General features: G+C 29.9%; 1 long non-coding RNA gene across 1 annotated transcript; it reads left to right on the forward strand.

Annotated features, from left to right (window-relative positions):
* The first annotated feature begins 8,715 nt into the window (after positions 1–8,715).
* On the forward strand, positions 8,716–10,149 carry LOC139852439 (uncharacterized). The gene is made up of 3 exons (XR_011761077.1): positions 8,716–8,849; positions 9,513–9,572; positions 10,020–10,149. It is a non-coding gene; the product is annotated as an uncharacterized lncRNA (long non-coding RNA).
* The last annotated feature ends 527 nt before the right edge of the window (positions 10,150–10,676 follow it).

The following is a 10,676-nucleotide window of genomic DNA, read 5'->3' on the forward strand; positions in this document are numbered from 1 at the left end:
ATTTGTATTAGTATTTTTTTTACAAATAATAAAAATTTTAATATTAACATAAGTATTATTATTATTATCACGAGTATTATTATCATGAAATTACTAAAATCAAAATCATAAATATCATTAACGGTAAAATTAATATTTTACAGGTAATATTATTAATATCATTATTATCATCACTAAAATGGTTATTAATAACCTAAGTATATTATTAATGCTATTATCATTATTTTTACTAATATCAATTTAATATAAATTAAACTACTGTTTTGATAAACAAATGAAATACATAAATATATATATTTAACACATATAACATGGCATAATATTTATTATGTAAAAGGAATACATGAAATATAAGTATATTAGTAATATAAAAATAATACCATTAATAAGTTATATATATAAACTTATTCGACTACAATTGTATGTATTAATAGATATACACAAATGATATAGGTTCGTGAATCCGAAGTCAACCCTACACTTAATAATGTATTTTTACTACAAAATACAATATGGTGAGTTTCATTTGCTCCCTTTTTAATTGCTTTTGCAATATATATTTTTGGGCTGAGAATACATGCGCTGCTTTTATAAATGTTTACGAAATAGATACAAGTACTTAAAATACATTCTACGTTGAGTTGTACCACTAGCATATTTCCCTGTAGCTTGGTAACTAATATTTACATAGGTATTGTAAACGCGAATCCTGTTGATAGATCTATCGGGCCTGACAACCCCAACCGGACTGGACGACCAGTATTTAACGGTTGCACAGTACTTCGTTTTGGTGACTACACTTGGTACGGTGTAGTGAGATTTCATAATAAAGGGAATATACGACGTTGATTAAATGTTAAGTATGGTTACCAAGTGCTCAACCACTTAGAATATGATTATTAAAAACGTTTATACATATATGAAATCTTGTGGTCTATTAATATATTGAAATGATTGTTATGATAAATCTATGAACTCACCAACCTTTTGGTTGACACTTTTAAGCATGTTTATTCTCAGGTACGAATTAAGTCTTCCGCTGTGCATTTGTTCATTTTAAGGACATTACTTGGAGTCGATCATCGTAATGGGACCAAATGTTGATGACTTCATCCAGGAGGATTAGGACGGGTCGTTTCAGTTGGTATCAGAGCGGTGGTCTTAGCGAACTAGGTCTTGCATTAGTGTGTCTAACTGATAGTTGTTTAGATGCATTAGTGAGTCTGGACTTCGATCGTGTCAGCATGTCAAAAGTTTTGCTTATCATTTCGTGTCAATAATTACCTGCTTATCATTCTTAGAGAATCACTTGCTTATCATTCTTAGTCTAGATACATCATACTGCAATGATTGCATGAATAGTGTATAGATAAAATTCATATCTTAGCATATCTGCTAATTCATATCTTAGCATATCTGTTACTGTAAACTTTGCCTAACATATACCGTAGATTCCTCCGTAACTTATGGGATTTTAGTATATTATATATGCAAATGTAAATTATGTATTGCAGGGTACTAATCAACATCCTATTCTATTCCTTATCGAAAATCCTTCATCTGATCGTACGAGATGAGTTCCTCAACCAGTTCGAGTCCTTTAGATTCCGATAACTATTTCGATAGTTATTCCGACAGCTATTCCGACATAGAGTTTCACTCGAGCTCCGAAAGCAGTGTCACCGGAATGAATCAACCAATCAGCCATCCCCAAATCATCTGATGGTTTCGTAGTCGACTAAATCAATGGAGACGAGAAAAAGGCGATCCTTTCCACTCACCAACCTGCACTCTTGGTGAAGAACCTGAAGCACTTACCGGCGAACCTGTTCATAACACCATTTTCTCTCTCATTTCCAGAGTATCTCGCCATGACTGTATCACAAGTCAGATTCTAAACCTTATTCATCCGCTCGTTTCAACCGACAATCATCCCGGAATAATATAAGAAGTCAACGAATTTTGCGCTCGAGCAATCAATTTGGAGAACATGGTGCAAAACTTACCAGCTTCAGCAACATCATCGACACCAACAGTACCATCAGTAACAGCACCTGTATCATCAACAATCCTTGCCTCAATATCACATTGTGTACTACGAGCATAATCATCATTCTACGTATCATTCTATCTATTTTATCTTCGTTCAACATGGCGATTATGTAATCTCTAATGTTTTATAGATTATGTATCTTAGTTCTAACGGTAAATCAAATGAGATTAATACTATATTAACTCATTAAATCTATAATTACATCTGAAGAAAATATATATTTAAGTATGTTTTCATAAAGATTGTAATTAAAAATTCTTTTATACAAACTGTTAATGGTGAAAATATTTTAACGGGTAGGTAATACCCGAGGAATATTTAGATTTCACATTAATAAGTTACATTGAACACTCTTCGAATCTGATTCAACGGTCATTTAGTATCCTATTTACAACCACCGATATACATATCTGTTCACCGCAGAATAACCATTTTCATTCAATTTCATATTTGGATTTTGATCTATCAGAATCCAACAAGTGGCATAATGAAGAAAACATTGGACAAAAATAAAAATTTGTTAGAAACAAACAAATTAACTATGAGAAATTTTGTTAAGAATTCACGCTAACTGTTCCTAGCTAATTGTTCCTAGCTAACTGATTACATTTTATTTATCGCAATTTAATTATCGCAATTTACATTCTCGCAATTTTATTTATCGTCATTTAATTTCTGTTATTTACTTTACGTACTTTATTTATCGTTATTTAATTTCTGTTATTTATTTTACGCACTTTAAATATCGGGACACGTATACAAGGTTTTGACATATCATATCGACGCATCTATATATATTATTTGGAATCACCATAGACACTCTATATGCAGTAATGATCGAGTTCTCTATACAGGGTTGAGGTTGATTCTATAATAATATATATACTTTGAGTTGTGATCGAGTCTGAGACATGTACACGGGTCACGATACGTATTAATTAATTCAAATATTATATATTAAACTATATATGAATTATTGGACTGTCAACTGTGGACCATCGACTGTGGACTAATAACATTTGGACAATTAAAATGAATTAAAATATTGATTATAATATATGAAACTACTCAATTCTTCAAGTTTGCCACTTGATTTCATTTTAACCTCATTTGTATCTTGACGATTACAATCTATGTTCAAACCTTTCTAGATTCTTGAAAACACCTCAATCGATAGGATGAATCAACCGCACTTCATCTACGGAAGGAAAGATTTATGCATATAGTTATGCACTTGAAAACACTCGGAACCTGAGTAAACGTTTAACACGTAGTTGTGCTAATTCCTTTAATGTTATTATTACCCAAAATAACTTTGCAGTTCTTCTTCAAAATAGCCAATTTTGTCACAGCTCCAGCAAGACAATTTCAACTTTTCGTTCGAAACAACCTTATTAACACCTTGATATATATGTGTGCTCTTTTATTGTTACCGGGGAACCTTTTATATTCCACCATATTACCATCAGCGTTTAATCATCTAAAAACACAATTCTCCTGAAACCACCTCGGTTTGACAACCAATGACCCAGATCCGTTAACTTTGAAAATGCTGATGAAGCAGCATGTTGTAGATGGTCTTAATGGCCAAAAGTTGATGATAAAGAATGGAGTGTTGGAAACGCTCAATAGAAAAATTTAGTACTGAAAAACGGACTATGCAAAACTATGAAGGAAGCCGTGGACAAATCACAAAGAATAAGTTTGACTTCAAAGAATCCAAATAATTCAATGCCTGCTGAAGTCTTTAGCAAATATCTTACTCCTTACTCTAAACCCTTGCGGACACTAGTCTCCATCATCCTCTGATCTTAGATATTCAAAGATATTATCATATCCTTCATTATAAATATCCTCGATATATCTGAACATATTTTCATAACTAATCTTATTTGAAATCATTTATCTCTTGAGCTATCAGTGTTACATCATATGAGAAACTATTAGTTTCTATATTCTGCGAATCTTCGAATTTAAAATATGAATGCTTTTAAAGTAGTGTTGGGGACTGAAGCATGAGTTAGTATAATATAATGACACTTGATCAACGTGATTATATTATAGTAAGTCATGCTGAGTTTCTAATGGAATGTGATAATTCACAGTACCGTCACAATGTGCCATGTAACACGACTCTTGTATTCTATTTAACCTCTAAACATTTCAAGAAAATATTTTCTTAATGATTCGGTCTTTTCTCGGATATTCTGGTAATTTGACAAGTCAAATTGTACTATTGCCGTTTCTTTCTTAGAACATTAACAATGTTCACTTTGAAACTTATATCTACGAATTTTGGACCATTACAAGAGATGCCAATTGCAAGAAGAAGAAACAAAGGGACAAAGCTCCGAAATTAAAAAAAAATTGGAGTATAAATCACAGCAAATAGGGGGGAATATTAATTAGGGATGACAATGATTATAGAAAACAGAAACAAGGACTTCGAAGTATAAGAGAAGATATAAAGCCCGATAACGACACATAAATTACAAACCGTGTATATCAATGTTTATAGCAACATAAAGACACGGGAGGTTTAAAAGCACTATAACCACAAGGGCAAAATAGAAATAAGCAGACTCCTCTGGCGGAAGTTGGAAAAGGAGAATGATGGTTGTGATAGTAAGGATGAGGACAAGGATCAGAACTGAATTAAGCATTTTCACAATCGTTTGAAGGTATGGATCGAGAAAGAAAGAATTGGAGTAGTGAAAATAATGGAACAAAAGAAGTTCATTTATAGAGAAGATACCAGACAAGGCAATCGAGAGAGATAATCGCATTAAATTAAAGAAGATCCTGATTTTCCATAAACCTCGAAGAATCAAATCCTATAGATTTCCAAGATTTTCTTTTAAATCCCTTGAATTTCGGGACAACGTCAAAAGTTAAAACGAACCTCTATTTACTTCATTTCACTCTTTTGCGATAGCTTCACTCATACGCTTCGAGTAACTCAATTATTTTACCAATATTACTCAATGTTGATAAAACCCTATTTTGTCAACTCTTATTTGTCATGAAAACATTTTTATTGTTAGCCATGATTACCTCACTCAAATTTCGGGACGAAATTTCTTTAACGGGTAGGTACTGTCACGACCCGGAAAATTTTGACTGATTTTGAACCAAACTCTCGACACGATTTCATATTTTCTACACGATAAGCAAAGTCTGTTATGTTGAATCTCAAAATTCTTGAACTGTTTACACGAAATCAATTACCCTTTGATTGTGTCGACGATTCACGAACTTTTAACTATAAACAGAAATATATGTATAAATAATCATATATGTACATAATGATATATAATAAACTAAATATATTAATGTACTAGTATGTGATTTAGTTATTATGAACGATAACTTAAAATGACTAAAACTTATTATTTTAAATATAGAGGGTAGATTGAATATATATATAATTTATCAATGATAACAAAGTAATTAAATGTTACTATTGCTTTCATTAAAATAAATATTAATATTAATATTAATATCAGTATTATGAATATTATTATAATATATAGATATAAAATTTGATACATTTAAATTGTTAATAATATTATTGCTATCTTTATTAATATTATTATTATTATTATGTATTATTATTATTAATATAATTACTAGTATTATTAATAGGGTTATAAATATTATTAATACTAAAATTATTAAAAATTATTAAAATTGTCAATATAATACAACTTATGTGATTATTTTTAGTAATATGATTATTAGTATTATTATTATAATTAGTATTATATTTATTATTATAAATTTTATAGTTATTATAATCATTATGATTAATAATAAAATTATTATTATTACTATTATAGTATTATAAACTTTATTAAGAATATTGTTTTTAATGTTATATGTATTAGTTATTTAGGAGGTTTAATTGTAAATACAGATATATATATAAACAAAGATAATTCAGAAAAAAAAATATATTTAAACGTGTAATCCTTCCTTATCAGATATTTTTTTTGTGTTTTCTGTTTACCCGTGGGATTAGGTCGATTAAATTCCAGATACAGACACGATCAAATCACTTCATGATACAGCACCACCCCATTTTTTTTACGCTCTATAATACCAACTGCAAATCGAATTACAGAAGAGAGGAGAGGAAACAGAGTCAAAGAAACCGTTCCACAACCACTGTTCTAAATGGGTTATTTTCAAAATTTGAAATCGAAATAAGTGATAAAATCTATTAACACAGTTTTATCAGGAATCATTTACTCGAAATATCTCCAAAATTTCAGCTTCAAATTCCTTAAAACAAATTCTAATTGTAGAGTCAAAGTTTATAATAAAAAGTCAACTGTTTTTGTAATTGGAGAAATTCGAATTTGTTTGGAGGTTTCAATCCCAATTAACGATTTTAATAGTTTATAGATATGAATTAAAATCTATTTCGTGTTGAAAGTTTGGTCTAAAATGTTATAGAAATCAAAATCAATTTTTTTTTTCATTAATAGCGACGATGCAGCAGGGGGCAGTTTTCTTTTTTTATTTTTTTTCTCAAACTAATTGAACGCAAATAAGTGTAAAAATGTTGATATTAAGTCATAAATCGATTATATAATTCATGGATTTGATTTGGGTTGAGTTTGAATGGAATTCATTGATGAAGAAGATGAAGTCAGGAAAAGACGGGTTAAAAGAAATCTTTTCTGTCTAATTACGGATATGGGGCAACAGCCCAGCTGGTTAACAAGTTCATGGGTATTCGAGAGGTCGGGGGTTCGAGTCTGGTTCGTGACAACTATTTTTTTTAAACACTTATTGAGGTAGTTTTAAATTTCAAAAATCTTTATTATTATTATTATTATTGTTATTATTGTTATTGTTAAAATTATTATCACTAGTATTATCATTAATTTGAATTATAATTATTAGTATTATTATTATTAGTAATATTGAAGTTATGATGATGGTAATTATTATTATTATTACTATTATTATTATTATTATGATTATCATAAATGTAAGTATTATATCTATTATTATTATTGATACAAGTATTAAATACGATATTATTATTAAATTTAAAACATTAATATTATTATCATGAACATGTTTATTATTATTATTATTATGAAAGTAATAAAAGTTATTATCATTTTCGTAAATATTAGTATTAGTATTTTTTTTACAAATAATAAAAATTTTAATATTAACATAAGTATTATTATTATTATCACGAGTATTATTATCATGAAATTACTAAAATCAAAATCATAAATATCATTAACGGTAAAATTAATATTTTACAGATAATATTATTAATATCATTATTATCATCATTAATAGGGTTATTAATAACCTAAGTATATTATTAATGCTATTATCATTATTTTTACTAATATCAATTTAATATAAATTGAACTACTGTTTTGATAAACAAATGAAATACATAAATATATATATATTTAACACATATAACATGGCATAATATTTATTATGTAAAAGGAATACATGAAATATAAATATATTATTAATATAAAAATAATATCATTAATAAGTTATATATATAAACTTATTCGACTACAATTGTATGTATTAATAGATATACACAAATGATATAGGTTCATGAATCCGAGGTCAACCCTACACTTAATAAATGATGACATATGTATTTTTACTACAAAATACAGTATGGTGAGTTTCATTTGCTCCCTTTTTAATTGCTTTTGCAATATATATTTTTGGGCTGAGAATACATGCGCTGCTTTTATAAATGTTTACGAAATAGACACAAGTACTTAAAATACATTCTACGTTGAGTTGTACCACTAGCATATTTCCCTGTAGCTTGGTAACTAATATTTACATGGGTATTGTAAACACGAATCCTGTTGATAGATCTATCGGGCCTGACAACCCCAACCGGACTGGATGACCAGTATTCAACGGTTGCACAGTACTTCGTTTTGGTGACTACACTTGGTACGGTGTAGTGAGATTTCATAATAAAGGGAATATGCGACGTTGATTAAATGTTAAGTATGGTTACCAAGTGCTCAACCACTTAGAATATGATTATTAAAAACGTTTATACATATATGAAATCTTGTGGTCTATTAATATATTGAAATGATTGTTATGATAAACCTATAAACTCACCAACTTTTTGGTTGACACTTTTAAGCATGTTTATTCTCAGGTACGAATTAAGTCTTCCGCTGTGCATTTGTTCATTTTAAGGACATTACTTGGAGTCGATCATCGTAATGGGACCAAATGTTGATGACTTCGTCCAGGAGGATTAGGACGGGTCGTTTCATTGGGTTTTGTTAGGATTGCCTAACAAAAGCATTGTGTTCCAGATATCAGATAAAATACATGTGTGTTTAATGATAAAAATTAAAGTGATGACTTTTGTTTTGGTGAACACGTATTAGTACATGTGTCCATGTCTTCATGGTGTTTCTTTTTTTTTTTTTAAATTGATGATAATCACACAAATATGCCTACTACCATCCTACATCTATTTTATTTTATATTTTAATTATTTAATTATATAAAAAGAAAGGGTGATGGCTTCTAGTTTCTGTTTTCACGCGTACATTACCAACAACTCTTTTGTTACCATTATCCATTTTATAATCTTTGATATCTTTCTATCTGGATTCATTTTCAAGATGTGTAACAAATATACACTTATACATACAACGCTTACAAACACACTCTTTTAGACTTGTAAATTCCATATTTAAGTATTAATTCTAAATAATCAACTTATGAAGTTTCTTGATGCTTATGATCTACGAAGCACAATCAGGTACCATTTATACTTGATTCTTAATTAATTTATTAATATTTTTGTGGGGTTTTGATATTGAATCTTGATATGTATTGGTTATTTGATTAATTAGAATGATGGCTACTAGTCCATGTAAATTAATAAAAGCTATATTCAAGAAACCATAAGTGTAATTTCTTATGGATTAATATTTAGTTTTCATAACTTTTGTTATAAATAGGGTAGTGACCAAATTTTGTGGTTTGATGTATATGCTTAAATTGATTATGATTATAGCTTAGTTTTGATGTATACATAATTTTGGTATGCTTGATTTATGTTAAAAATTATGAAATGGTGTTTTTAGGGTTCTTGATAAAAAAAAATGCATTTTTGGCTTGAATCTTGATCATGTGTTGTTGTTAGCTTGATTTGTGTTAGATCTTAGTGATTTTGAGCAAGAAATATGTGTATATATGTTTGTTGTGTGTCATTGTGCTTTGATTTGGACCAAGAATCTTGAAATCTAGCTTTTGGGCACAAAATCACCAAATCATCGAAGCTGATGGCGATACAGTAATGCTCGAAAATTTTATAGTACTCAAAAATCCTATCTGTTATGTGAATATTTTTGTTAAATGTGAAGCGTGATTCAACACTTGAACACTATACTAACTTGAGATATTTTGTGATGATTCTCAGGTGATAAACGAAAAGGTGAAGGCTCAGTGATATAAGACAACTGAGTGCTTGTGCTTCCAGGTGAGTGAGATTATCTTTATGGATGTGATTATACAGTGACAAGTATAGTAATCCATGCCATGCTTATAATTAGACTGTGTAATGAGTCTGTGATCAGTATTGTGACTATATGTGATTATGTGCGCACCAGTGAACGTCGATGGTGAATTCCGACGTAAGAGGTCAATGCTATTTACCTTGTGTATTTAGGGTAATAGTATTGGGTCCAAGTGTTACTAATTAGTGGTATAGTATGAATGACGAGTGCGTCACGTCTGGAAGACTATACCAGTGATTCAGTAGTGTGGACTATCGGTATATTCCAGCTTGATCAGCTATGGGTTGCCGGTCCTCTTGTGTATGGCTTTAAGTGATTAGTAACCAGTGCCTTTAAGCTGTGTTTGATGCTTGTAGTGATGTCCACCTAGATATTGCCATTCACTTAGCGTTATCCTAATTCCCCCACAGTGTTTTGCCCTGCAGGTGTGTATTAGCAGCTTTTGGTGGGTTTTGTCGGGCAGCTGCAGATGTTTGACACAGTGTCACTCTGATATGTTTTGTAATAAACAATATGGTTAAATGGCTTGTATTAACAATGTAACACATGTAATTTTATGTAATCATATAAGTATGTACTTATATATGATATGTAAATTAACAAGCCTTCTGCTGTGAGTGCCTTTAAAAAAAATGTATATGTAAAAAGTACGGTGTTATACTACTCTAGCTAATGGACCATTTAATTATCCTAATTTTAATAAGTTAATGACCCACTAATATGAAAGATAAATACCCATTAATAAGAGCCAACATGTTAGCATTTTTGTTAACCATTACTAAAAATGTTGCATGGGATCCCAACACAAGCACCACCTTTAGACCACCACTTACCAAAAAGCAATAAGGTGTCCCCCTTGTCCCCCCCCCCCCATAAATATGTGGCCACCACCACCCCAATCCACTATAAATACCAAGCTTATTCCTTCCATTTTACACTTGATCTCATTCACATTTCACACACACTTACTCTCTAATTTTCTCTCTAGTCTTTCTCACTCTAAAAAGTGTAAGTTTTAAATTTTCTTCTTCTCCTTCTTCTCTTCATATACACGACATCATCATCAT

The sequence above is a fragment of the Rutidosis leptorrhynchoides genome, chromosome 6, assembly GCF_046630445.1.
Source record: "Rutidosis leptorrhynchoides isolate AG116_Rl617_1_P2 chromosome 6, CSIRO_AGI_Rlap_v1, whole genome shotgun sequence".
Classification (NCBI taxonomy): Eukaryota; Viridiplantae; Streptophyta; class Magnoliopsida; order Asterales; family Asteraceae; genus Rutidosis; species Rutidosis leptorrhynchoides.